Source organism: Nannospalax galili, unplaced genomic scaffold (assembly GCF_000622305.1).
Source record: "Nannospalax galili isolate Female #2095 unplaced genomic scaffold, S.galili_v1.0 scaffold781, whole genome shotgun sequence".
NCBI lineage: Eukaryota > Metazoa > Chordata > Mammalia > Rodentia > Spalacidae > Nannospalax > Nannospalax galili.
Genome location: NW_008346898.1, coordinates 1,873,708 through 1,888,043, shown reverse-complemented (window position 1 = coordinate 1,888,043; position 14,336 = coordinate 1,873,708). Strand labels below are relative to the sequence as shown.

Sequence of the window (14,336 nt, the reverse complement as noted above, 5' to 3'; positions counted from 1 at the left end):
TCCCTACAGATAAGAGTTATGCAATTTGGGAGTCTTTTAGATAGACCCACTGAAGGGGTACTCCAATTGCCTCACCCTGAATCCCTGTTCAGCCTGGAAGATCCCAGAGTGGTCTGTGTCCCGATTCCCTATTGGAAATTTGGGTAACCCCTTCAGAGCAAAATGTCCTTGGACCTGTTAGCAACATACTCTGTTCCAAAAATGTCAAATGTCAAAAGTATTTGGTAGCTTGTATCTAATCCTTAAAAGATTTTAGGGTTACCTCTTCAGAGGGGGGAATGTTAGAGTAGCCAAAAGCCCCATAAAAATAAATAAATGAAGTAAGAAAAAAAAGAAAAAGAAAAAGAAAAAGTGATGGGGAGATATGGAGGTGTTGGAGGGGAGAGAGTGGGCATGGATTTGATCAAAACACCTTATACGCATGTATGAAATTCTCAAAGTTTTTGTAAAAGTCAAAAAAAAAAAAAACCTGACCAGTGACACCAAAGAAGAATGAACGTAGATCTTTATCTTTCACATTATACAAAAGTCACCTCCAAATGGATCACAGACCTCAATGTGAAACTTGAAACTCTGAAACTGTTAAAATCATTGGCAATAATCTACAAGATATAGGTATAGGAAAGGACTTTTTAAATCAAACACCAGTCACTCATGTATTATAGTAAACAATCAACAAGCAAGACCTCATTAAACTAAAAAGCTTCTGTACAGCAAAAGAAACCCAGAGAAGAGAAAATCCACACAGTGGGAAAAAATTCTTCACCAGTGATACATCTAACAGAGGTTTAACATCCAGAATATATAAAGAACTCAAAAAACAAAGAATCAAGAAAACAAATGACCAGATTAAAAAACGGGCAAACATCTAAACAGAGCTTTCAAACGAAGAAACAAAGATGGCTAAAAAACATCTTTAAAAGTGTTCAACATAGCCAGGCGTGGTGGCGCACGCCTTTGATCCCAGCACTCAGGATGCAGAGGCAGGTGGATCTTTGTGAGTTCAAGGCCAGCTTGGTCTACATAGTGAGTTCCAGGACAACTGGGGCTACAGGGAGACACCGTCTCAAAAAGACCGAAAAAAAAAAAAAAAAAAACCTGTTCAACATGTTAGTAATTAGGGAAATGAAAATTAAAACCACCTTAAGTTTCATCTTACCCCAGTCAGACTGGCTAAAATCAAGAGAACAAATGATACCAAATGCTGACAAGAATGTGGAGACAGGGGAACACTCACTCACTGCTGGTGGGATTGCAAACCTTTTCAACTTCCATGGAAAGCAGTGTGGAAAACTCTTAAAAACTACAAATGAACCTACCATATGACCCGGTTATACCACTCCTTCACATATATACGAAGGACTCATCCTATTGCAGAGACACTTGTACAACCATGTTTATTGCTGCTCTTTTCACAATAGCTAATGATGGAAGCAACCTAAGTGCCCCTCAACAGACAAGTGGTTAAGGAAAATGTGGTACATTTATACAATGGAGTTCTACTCAGCAGTAAAGAAAGATGAAATCATGAAATTGGCAGGTAAATGGATGGATCCAGAAACTGTTATACTAAGTAAAGTAACACAGACTCAGAAGAACAAAAGACGTATGTTCTCCCTCATTTGTGGATTCTAGCACCAAATCCTCTTAAGTGAGTATGTATCCTGATGTAACTGCAGGAACCAGGAAAATGGAAGGGAACAGAGAGGTAAAGGGAAAGAAGGAATCTGAGAGAGAAGAATAGTAGTAGACAGGTGTTACTGATGGAGAAATGTGTTAAAAGAGGGTAGTTAAAGGGGAGGGGGAGAGGGAGGGCTATACAAGGAACTATGGAAATAAATGGGAAAGAAGGAGCTCAAGAGCAGTGGGACCACAGCAGACAGAAATTATCAAGGGAGAAATGGGGACACTTTAAATGGGGAGGTTTGGAAGGAAGGATAAGACAGGGAGAGAAAGAGGAGACATAAACAGTACCTAACTAGTATAAAAAACCAGAGGGAATCATATTAGTCCAAAACCCTACTGAAAAAATTATACATACAATATCTCTACATGAGTCCGTGAGTATAGCTGAAAGCTACATAACAAAATTAGTGCCAGCCAGGAGAAACCTTCCTTTGAGTTGTTGGCTAGGGTAGTCCAAGAGACTCCAAAAATTAAATAGGCTATTACCATAGTCCTTGGTTGCCTCCCAGAACTTGATGGCAAGACCCTATTGCTAAAAACAGGACATACTTTGGACAAAGCATTTGGAGCAATGGAGCTGAAACTGACCTGGCAGCCACCTCCTCTGAAGGCTAGCTCTCACAGCTTTGGAGAACACTATGCAAGCTGCTAAGGGAGATCATCAATCAATGATTCAGCCCCAACTTCAAGGCCTAAAAACCACATCAATGACCAGCTCAGCAAATCACATTAGTGCAGTAGTAGCACTTTTATCTTGAGGGTAATCAACAGCTACTTAATTGTAATAAAAGTACACTCATTGGTACTCACGTATGGTACTATAAACATAGCCAAATACACATAGCTGGAGAGGTCATAGATCTTAGAGAAAACTCCCAGGCTGTCACATCCCTAGAAAAAATGTAATTTCTTACTACATGAAAAAAATGGATCCTTAAATTTATAGACAAGTATCAAAACCCCAATCCATCAAAGAAGCTTCTTTTTCAAGAGACAGTGATAATTAGAGAGCTCCACAACTGGTCACACACAGTCTGTGAATTTCCCAAGCCTAAGTGGCACATCTAGGATGCAACTCTACAGCTAAGGCTCACAGAGCATAGAACAAGGGATGAAGAGAACATCAATGCATCTTTCGGTTCTCATCAATGAAGCTCCCTCATGCAAAACAGCCAGGAACGTAAAAGGTCTCAAATGGCCAAAACACAGGAAATAAGAATCTGCAGAGCATGGGTCCTTGGACAGAACTCCTGTATTAAAATCCACTCACCCAGACCTCAAGGACCATTGTGGAAAAAAGGGGTGGAAAGATTGTAAAAGCCAGGGAGGAGGTGCATGACCATATGGAAATAGTCCTACAGGCTCCTGGAACTCTTCTAATACAAACCTACAGCAATGGTGTCAGCATTGCACAAGGCCCATGCCAACTTCAGCAGACAAAAACCCAGCATAGAACTGTGGAAATGAACACCATGCCCCAATCTTAGTCAAAGAATTATTGGCAGCTGATTACTGCTGGGTGAGGAAGAACTGATCATCTAATAGGGAGGAACTCTATATAGGCTGATTAGATCCCAGTGGATGAACTTTACTGAGGGATATTCGGGGAGGGGAGGTGCTAACTTCACATAATAGGCCTTAACACAATTGAAAGAATGTATGAACTCCAGTGGTGGGGGTGGGGCATCTATGGGACGGTATCTAAGGGTATAAACATGACTTTCTGTATGAAATACATAAAAATCCAATAAAAAATGAAACTATCGATGAAGACACAATCTACACAATGAGAGAAATTGGCAGTCATGCACCTGACAAAAAATTAATGTCTATAATATATAAAGAACTCAAAAAGCCAAACAGCAATGAAACAAACAGCCTACTTAAAAGTGGACTATCCATGCACATGTCCCATGAAAGCTCAAACAAGAAAAAAAACCCAGCATAGACATGAAGAAGTGGATAAGATGGTCCAACTCTACCTGAGGAACCTGTGTCAACAGATGGCTACTGAGAGGGGCAGAGACTGTCTCCTTTAAGCATAGATCTCTTAGTAGGTTAACCAGGTTTCAGTTGATGACTCACACTGAAGGTCCTTTGGGGACACAAATTAGATTCTATAAGCCTTATTATGTGTGTGTGTGCATGTGTGTATGTGCGTGTATATCCATATATAATTATTACATATATTACACAAATTAGATTCTACAAGCCTTATTACATATGTATACATATATAATTATTACACGTGTATATAATTATACATGTATATAACAAGGCCTATGGAATATAATAATAAGGGCTAACAGAACACAATATAATAAGGCCTATGTGTACAATAATTAAAATGGACAGGGACAGTAAGAGGAAGTGGGTATAGGGGAGAGGATCTAAATACCATCAAAGTATATTGTATGAAAGCCACAAAAAAATTAATAAAAAATGAGCTATCAAGCTGAACAGAATTCACAAAGGAAGAACTGGCTAACTTTAAAAAGTGTTCGGTATCTTTAGCCATCACGGAAATGGAGATTATATCTCACCCCAGTCAGAACAGTCAGCATCAAGAACACAAATGACAACAAATTCTGGTGAGAATACAGGTAAAAGAGAAGTTATACCCTGTAGGTGGAATTGTAAATTAATGCAGTCATTTTGGAATCAGCTTGGAAGTTTCTCCAAACACTAGAAATATAACTACCATATGATCTAGCTATAGAGCTCCTGGGCGTGTACTCAAAGGAGTTTATAGACTACTATGAAGATACTAATATATCCATGTTCACTGCTGTTTTATTCAAAATAGCTAGGAAATTGAACTGGTCTAGATATTCATCAACTAATGAATGGATAATAAAAATGTGTTATTTTACACAATGAGATTTATATATTCAGATGTAAAGAAAAATGAAATTTACAGGAAACATGGATGGAACTGGAAAATATTATACCGAGTGAGATAAGCCAGGTCCAGAAAGAAAATGCCACATATCCTCTCTCATATGCAGATCCAGCTTCAAATTTTAGATTTATTTGTTTAACTTGGAAGGTCTATAAGAGACCTGAAAGAAACAAAGGGCCATGGTATGTGAGAGAAAGTGAAAGCATTGGTAGAATGCATGTGACACAAAAAATATAGGGAGGAAATACCAGGGATGGAAATATTTAAGTAGGGCTGAGGTCAGAAGATGGAGGAAAATATGGAGTGCGAGGGACAGTTAACTAGACTTTAAGATGTCACATAGAAACTCATTATTTACACAGGCAAATTTTAAAATGTACTTTTGAAACAAGATTTGCCTAACACCTGCCTGTAACTCCAGTTCCAGGGAAGCTGATGCTCTCCTCTGGCCTCCACAGGCATTGCATGACATGAATGCGCTTACATATATGCAGGCAAAACACTCATACAAATACAATAAAAATAAAATAATGTTTTAAAAGAATTTGAATGGAGGTACCATGCATAGGTAAATGTCAATCCCAAAAGCCATAAGGTATTAGATGAAAATTCCAGTGCCAAATGTGGAACATCTTTTTAGGAGTTGTTGGCCAGGAAGGTCCCAGGAGGACCCCAAAATTATGTGGGTTATAACCATTGCACTTGGTTCCCCACCAGAACTAGATGGTAAGACCTTATTGCTGAAGATACTAGAGAGCTTGGTTGCAGAACACAGAAAAACCACACTGGAACTGAGCTACAAGTTTCCTCCCTGTTGGCTAGCCTTCACAGAGTCGGAGGTTACAATTCAGGCAGCTAGGGGAGAAAAGTCAGCAATAGTCTTTCCCAACTTAAGACGTTGTATCTTTTTTTTATAATTATATCATATTAACACATACTGTTTAATAATTCAATGTGACATAATGTGGCCTTGTTAAAATAGTTAATATCAAGATATTAAAATAGTATTAAAAACAATGTTTCTCTTTCTTTTTTTTTTTTTCCGGTCTTTTTGAGACAAGGTCTCTCTGTAGCCCCAGCTGTCCTGGAACTCACTATGTAGACAAGGCTGGCCTTGAACTCACAGAGATCCTCCTGCCTCTGCCTCCCAAGTGCTGGCATTAAAGGCACGCGCCACCACACCGGACTAAGTTTCTCTATTTTTATCCCTTTAAAAATGAGTATCTTTTTTCAAGAAACTCTAACCTCTGCCAAAGAATATTCCTATGTATTTGTATCCTAGGACATAATTCATGACAAATTATCATGAGTAGAACAGAGATGTTATCTTTTATTGATATACCCACAAGCTACCACCAGTAGCCACAGCTGGTCTGGAACTATTTAGACCAAGTTGACCTCCATCTCACAGAGATTGGCCAACGTCTGCCTCATGAGTTCTAGTAAAGGCATGTGCCATCAGAGATATTATCTTATTGATAAAATATATAAAGGTAATACAAGGACACAAATTTTAGATTAGCTATAACTACAAATACAGGCATGTATTGTGTGTCCCAGGGGCCTGGTTCCTTCAAAGGGCAGAGCCTGATGCAGAGAACTGACTGAGGAGAGTTAGCCATGGAGGGAGAGGATTCTGGGCACCATCTTGGGACAGAGTGGGGAACAACCCGCAGGGGCAGGCGTGGAGAGAAAGATGGCCCTGGACTCTCACCCGTGTGGATGCAAAAGGAGGCATTTATCCACCTGGGACGAGACTGCAGGCCCAAGATGCATGGGCGAAAGTTAACAGAGGCTATGGGCAGGTGGAAACGATCTGAATCTGGGCCAAGCCCTGCAGAGTTGGGTGCCCAGTGTTGGGTGTTCGTTTCTTTTTAAGTTCCTCCATTTCGCCCCTCCCTACCCAAGATATAAGATGAAAAATTCAGATAAAAATATATTATGTGGTTTGTCCAATAGCGCCCTGAGCAAGTGACCCTGATAAAAGTGAGGGTGGGTCAAACAAAGAGCGGGAAGGTGAAAATTTAGTGGGACATAGTATGGACATTTGAATATAGATATAGATATAGATATAGATATAGATTTCATATGTAAGCAACATTAATTTAACCAAAAAGATCAAATTTGAAAGAATATAACACTTCAAATTTGCTTGGCAACTAAGTAACTCTGACAGTAAAGAATATTTAAATTTTCTTTTCCTAGGATCAAGCTATTTTATATTATGAAATCCTGGAACTCTACTTTAGGCTACAATGAAGTAACTAATACCAAATCTCACACTTGTCATAATAATAAAATGTTATAAAATATATGGCATAATTGTTCTCAGGTACTGGACAATAGGCATGTGGTATTGTGCTTCTCGTGAATTAAGTCCCATAACATTTCTAGCTCTCTGCCTGGATGTAATAACTGGAGTCTAAGTAGAGCCCTATAGTCCTGCTGAGCTGACAAGGCAGAGATTTGGGTACAGAGCAGCCAAATAAGTCAGAATATTAAGCACACTACATTAAAGAGAGAGGAGATGCCAGGCAGAATCCTGTTTGTCCCTGACCGTGGATTAATGGGATGGCATAAGCATGCATTGAGTGAATAACAAAGCACGGATATACAAGATAGGAAATACAACAAATTAAACAAAGCTGGGAGAAACCAGTCTGAAGACATCTTCCTAACCTGGGTGTCTGGCTCAAACAACATAAAGACCACATGCTTTATGCTTACATTCCAAATGCATACTCTGAATGGCTCCATGCTCTAAAAAATATATTCCACAAAGGAAAATAACATAATCTAGAAGTCCCTATGATTTATGATCCACATGTGCTTTATAGAAAAAATAAGGGCTGGAAAGATGGCTCAGCAGTCAAAGACACCCACTCCTCTTACAGAAGGCTGGGGTTCTGTTCCCAGGACCCACATGACAGCTAACAATCATCTGTAACTCCAGTTCCAGGGGATCTGACACCATTTTCTTGCCTCAAAAGGCATTGCACACAAGGGTGTACCTACATACATGTATGCAAAACACTGATTTGATTACTTAATATGCATAAAAAGCAGAGCAAACAACTACTGATAGGCAGAATCTAAAGAAATATATATATTAAAGACATCATTAGGACTCAGAATGTCTCCATTTAGTACGAGAGTTTAATGCGCTTAATATAAATATCTTTTTAAAAAACTAAAGGAAAATATCTTTGGAAATTAATTTTTAAAGATTGCTTTTATTCTATTTATGTGTATATATACGCTTAATGTGTATGAATGCCCATGGAGGTCAGAGGAGGATGTTGGATCCCCTGGAGCAGCTTGATGTGGCTGCTGGGAAATGAACTTGGGTCTTCTGAAAGAACAGCAAATGCTCTTAACCACTTCAGCCTTTGGAAAATAAGAGAACAGATGGGTAATTTTCACCGGGAAATGAAAATTTTTAAAAGGAGGCAAATCACTACTACAAACTAGAAATTCTAATAAATCAAAGGGGGTAACAAATCACTATATAAGGTTAATAGATTTGAGGTATCAGAAAAGAATTGTGTAAATTTCATTACAGACTAACAGATACTATCTAAGATAAACACCTGAGAGAAGAAAATAGAAGACCAATGAGTTAATTAATTTTTTAAAACTTTTACAATCTATACAACTCCAGGAGTCTAATAAACATATAATTGGAATGTCTATAAAAGAGAATGGGGAAATTCAAATAGGCTGACTAGACCCCAGAGGATGGGCTTGCACTGAGGGACATCTGGGTACAAATGCTTGACTGGATAGGCCTTAACATATATGATAGAATGCAAGAAATCCAATGGGGGCCTATTACAGAGGGTGTGGATGGAGGAGAGACTATAAAGATAATTAAGATGTTTTGGGTGAAATGGATCAAAATTTAATAAAAAATATAAAGACAAGAAAGAAAAAATAAATGAATATTTTAAAAAGAGGGAATGGAGAAGGAATTTTTCAAAGAATAGCTAAAATTTCCTAAAATTTATTTAAAAAAAAAAAAACTGACAGCCAGGCAGAGGCACATACCTGTAATTCCAGCACTTAAAAGGCTGAGGCTGTCTGTGCTATACAGTGAGTGTGAGAGCTGTCTGTGCCACAAGATGAGTGTGAGAGCTATCTGTGCCACAAGGTAACTATGAGAGCTGTCTGTGCCATACAGTAGAGCAGTCTGGATAGCAGAGTGAGACACTATCTCAAAAGAAAAGCAAAAAAACACAAAGCCTAACTCAAAGAATAAGATGTTCGGAAAACTCCATACATATTCTGATGCCGGAGCAACAGTATTCTTAGAATACTGAAGAATAAGAAACACCAGAACCACTCCAAAGGTGTCCATAATAATGAAATGTGTATAGCAGAGGAAACCTTGGGTATGAAGGAAGGAAGACTACAGAAACACGTGGTAACTGAAGAACTACAAGGACAGTCTTCATCTTCTCATAATGTCCTGAAAAGAAGTTTTCAAATTTTTCAAGTAAAAAACTACAGTGAAAAGTGGATTTATGATATATCTGGAAACAGCATAATCCATCTCCCACAATGTTCTCTAAACCTTAGGTGTGGGGGTTGCATTTTAGATATATCAATTGGAGAGAGTACCATCATATCCTAAAGCATTGAAAGAAAATAATTGCTAACTAAGAACACTATAAAATAAACAGCCCTTTAGATATAAAAATAGATAAGTATTTCCCCCAGACAAATACAAGCCAAGGAAATTCATCACTATATCATTTCTTATAAGAAATGCCAAATAGAGTTCATCAAAGTAGCACAAAACCATAAGAAAAGATAAAACTCACTAGTGAAATAGGTACACAAATTCAGAATATTCTAATACTGTAATAGTAGTGTGGGTATTACTGGTATCATTAGTATGATGGCTAAAAAGATAAAGCTATTAAAATAATAGCCATAATTTGTTAAGGAATACACAATATAAAAACATAAATCATACCATAAAAACATAAAACATGGGTAGGTATGTGGAGTACAATGTAGAGTTTTTATATGTGATCAGAGTTAACTCTCTGTATTAGTTAGCTTCAGGTTACTACAACCAAATAACTGAGGCAAGTCAATTGTGGTGGAAAACATCTATAATCCAATATTTGGGAGACTGAGGCAGAGAGATCACAAGTCCAAGGTCAGCCTTGGCTATCAAGTTAGTTTGAGGCCAGCCTGGGCAACAATATCAAAATCCTATCTCAATAAAACAAAACAAAAGAATCTAAAGTAATTAATTTAAAAGAACAAAAAAAGGTCGATTTGGCTAAATGGTTGTGGAGATTGCAGTACAAGCCCGATCAGCCCCTTGGATTTGAGCTTCTACACAGTGCAAGCACTGTATGGTAATGGTGGGGAAAAGGCAAGCCTAGGTCTCATAATTCCCCCTCAGGAATGTACCCCAGTAACCTAATGGCTTCTGACTAGGCCCTGCTTCAAAAATGTTAACAGTACTTCCCATTGATGCCAATATGGGGATCAAGCCACTGACACAAAAGTCTTTGGGGTACACTGCCAATATTCAAATGATACCAGTTTTAACAGCTTAATTTGCTTGTTACAAAAAAAAAAAACAATAAAAAACAAATACAAGAACTTTAGAAAAACGTCATGGTAACAAAAAGAAAAAAGTTATAAAATGGAAGTTTATAGCAATAAATGCATACATCAAAAATAAATGCATAAAGGGTAAAAAGTAAGGAATCAAAGCACACCACCAGAAAAAAAAAAATCACCTCCTCAAAAAGAAACAAAGGGGCTAGCAAGATGGCTCCAGCAGGTAATGGTGCCTCATGATAGAAGAAGAGAACCAACTCCCAAAGTTGTTCTCTGATCTCCACACATACACTGTGGCTTACACAGGTGCACACATACATGCACACACATACAAATACACAAATTTATAAATATGTAATTTTTAGAAAGAAACAAAATAATAGTAGATTCTCCCCTATGGCCTGTGACCTGTCTAACTACCAGTGACTTTCCTAACATTTGTGTCATTATTGAACTAGTGGGCATATTTTTCCAAGCCAATTGTTAGTGTAGCTTACAGGACTCACAGATGCATATGGCTGATAATTACCTCTCTCTACCAATAACATGCACCTTCTGGCACTATGAAAGATAGGTAGTAAACATAGTATTAAACTCACTGCTAATGACTCACTGTTATACTCACAGATTGGAACATCTCTCAACTCTCACGAGAAAAGATTCTTCTTCCAGAAGATGGTGATAAACACAAAGACTCACAAATGGCCGAAGTGCAAAAAACAAAAGACTGAGAGTGTTCAGCCCTAAACGGAACATTTATATCACATACTGTCTTCCCAAAACTCAAATATCATTGCAAAAGAAGGGGTGGAAAGATTGTAGGAGCCAGAGGTAGTAGGTGAATACAAGAAAACAGTACTGTTTGGACACCGCAGTGTAATTGTTATCTGAAACCACAGCACCTGGGACAGCATGCATAGGAACAGCATGCAAACCCAAACCAGACAAAAACCAACCATGGATGGGGAAGATAGGCAAGAAGGCCCAATTCTAGCTGAGGGTCTATTGGCAACTGATAACTACTGAGAGAGGGCGAGTCAATTTACCTTATCTGAATGTCACCTGATAGGGTGACCAGACTCCAAAGGATATACTCACACCATTTTGGAAACAGATTAGACAGAATAAGCCTTAAAAAAAAAAAAGACAGCCAGCATCATGACACCTGCCTTTAATCCCAGCACTCAGAAGCAGAGGCAAGAGATTCTCTGGGATTGAGGCCAGCCTAGACTACACATCGAGTTCCAGGCCAGCTGGAGCTACAGGGAGACCTTGCATCAAACAAAACAAAAGAACAACTAAAAAAGACAAATAATAAGAAAGAACATGAAGTCAGGGGAGTTAGTAAGGTAGAGGTGGAGGCAGAAGTACACAGGGGATCTGAATATGATAAAAATACATTGTATGGAATCCTTGAATCAATAAAAATATTTAAAAGAGAAACAACACTAGGGAAGAAATTAACAGAGGTTATACAATAAGAAGCATACAATCAACAAAATGACAATATTAGCTCCTTACCTATCAACAATTGCATTTAAAATTAATAGATGAAATTCTCCAATCCAAAGACATGTAAACAGCTGGATGCTGCCTACAAGATGCTCAGTTCAAAGATACAAGCATAGATAGAAATGAAAGTGAAAGGTCAGAAAAGGGCAGCTCCATGCAAGTAGGAATGAAAAGCAGTGGCCACAACAAATAAACCCGAAACTTTAAAACAAGGCTGGGCTAGAGTGAAACCTTGTCTAAAAATAAAAACAACAGCCGGGCGTGGTGGCGCACACCTGTAGTCCCAGCACTTCGGAGGCAGAGGCAGGTGGATCTCTGTTAGTTCAAGGCCAGCCTGGTCTACATATGAGTTCAAGGACAGCTGGGGCTACAGGGAGACCCTGTCTCAAAAATCAACAGAACAAAAAAGCATAAAGAGAAAGGAAAGGAGGCAGGTGAGGAAGAGAAGGGAAGGAAAAAGAGGAAGACACCTGTAATCACAGCACTCAGGAGGCTGAGGCAAAGGGATAGCCATGAGTTTGAGGCTACCCTGGGCTATATGGTAAGTCCCAGGTCATCCAGACAGACTCTGTCTCAAAAAAAAGAAAGAAGGAAGGAAGAGAGGGAGAGATGGGAGGGAGGGAGGGAGGAAAAGAAAAAGAGAAGAGAAAGGAAAGAAGAAAGGAAAGGAAAGGAAAGGAAAGGAAAGGAAAGGAAAGGAAAGGAAAGGAAAGGAAAGGAAAGGAAAGGAAAGAAAGGAAAGGAAAGGAGGGACTAGAGAGATGGCCCTACGAATCTGGGGAAGATTATAATATAATCAAAAGATACATGAGCTGTAGAAGAAATGAGGAGAAATCAAGCTGGTGCTGACTTCAGAGCTTTATTACCTAGTAGCTAGCTTCTATAGTGCTTTTCATGCTATCAGAAAGAAAAAAATAATTATCAACCTTACCCAGCTGTGAAACCTATGAACCACAGCAACTGGCATGATAAGACAGGTCCACTGGTGCAACAGTGGCATCAATATTGTAGGAGTAACCAACCACTCTCTAACTGAATTTAAGGTCCACTTCATAGGGTGGAGCCCGTACCTGACAGTGACATCAGGCTTAGGAACCTGAGGCTAGAGAGGACACAGGACAGAGAGGAGAGCATAATACTAGTTTTCTACTAAATAGTTGTAGTATTAAACTGACTCCTAATGACATTGTTACACCAATAGATTAGCACATCTCTCAACTCTTATCAGAGAAGTTTCCTATGCCACACATGATGATTAACACAGAGGCCCACAACTGACCAATGTGCAGAGAAAAGGAGGCTTCAAAGTGTTTATCCCTAAATAGGGATCAAACTTCTGCATCCCAAGGTTTAGGGATCATTGTAGAAGTACAGCAGAAAGATAGTAAGAGCCAGAGGTGGTAGATGACCACAAGTAAACAGAGCTTTTCAGGTTGCTGGTCAGTTAACTCATATGAACTCATAGCAATGGTGGCAGCATGCATAAGTCCCATTTGAGTTTAAATCAGACAAAATCCTAGCACAAAAATGGAAAAGTGGGTAAGAAACTCAATCCAATCTAAGGAATTTTGGGGATGGGGAGAGACAATCTCTTTCAAGGATGGGGCTCTTGGTAGGTTAACCAGGTTCCAGTTGATATATCCACACTGAAAGTCACTTGGGAACACAAATTAGACTGTATAGGCTTTATTATATGCATAAAAGAGTGCATTACATTGTGCATGAAGACAGTAAGAGGAAGTGGGGACAGGGGAGGGGAATCTAAATATCATCAAATTATAATGAATGAAAATTGAAAAAAAATCAATTAAAAAATTTAAAGATACAAAGACTCAGATAATGATACTAACCTTGGTTTATATACATGTGTATATATATAATATGTGTGTATACACACACACACACACACACACACACACACACACATTAGATATAGCATGGTGATACAGCAACTAATAGAATACCATACATTTCAGAATCAGTGACAGTAAATTCCTAATACTCTTATCATAAAACATAATCTATCAGCAACAGTACAGTTTAATTTGAATTTAACCAGCAAGAATATAAGAATAATAAGCAGTAAGAAAGATGAGACTAAAAAGATAAAACACAAGTAAACAGAGATACAGGGAGAGTGAAAGGATTCACTGAGGTCAGAACATAAATTTTTAAAACTGCCATTTCCGGGTTGGAGCGATGGCTCAGCAGTTAAGAGCTCTGACTGCTTGTGCAGAGGACCCAGGTTCAATTTCCAGAACCCATATGGCAGCTCACAACTGTCCATAACTGCAGTTCCAGGGGATCTGACATCTTCTTCTGACTTCTACAGGGCATTGCACAACACGGGTACACTTACACACATGTAGACAATAACTCATACACATAAAATAAAAAATAAAAATAATTTTTTTTCAAAACTGCCATTTGCAGGGCTGGAGACATGGCCCAGTGTTTAAGAAAACTGGCTGATCTTGCAGAAGACCCAGGTTCAGTTCCCAGTACCTACATAGTGGCTAACAACTATCCATATCTTCAGTTCCAGGGAATCTGGCATCTTCTTCTGACCTCCATGCATAATACACGTGTACTCACATACATGCAACAATACATTCATATATATATAATAAAAATAATAAAAATTTTAAATGCC

At 38.5% G+C, this 14,336-nt stretch overlaps 1 protein-coding gene across 13 annotated transcripts in view; it reads right to left on the bottom strand.

The window, feature by feature from the left end:
• Cep112 (centrosomal protein 112) overlaps positions 1–14,336 on the bottom strand; it is a 576,146-nt gene that overhangs the window by 447,888 nt on the left and 113,922 nt on the right. The gene's annotated exons all lie outside the window — the stretch shown is intronic.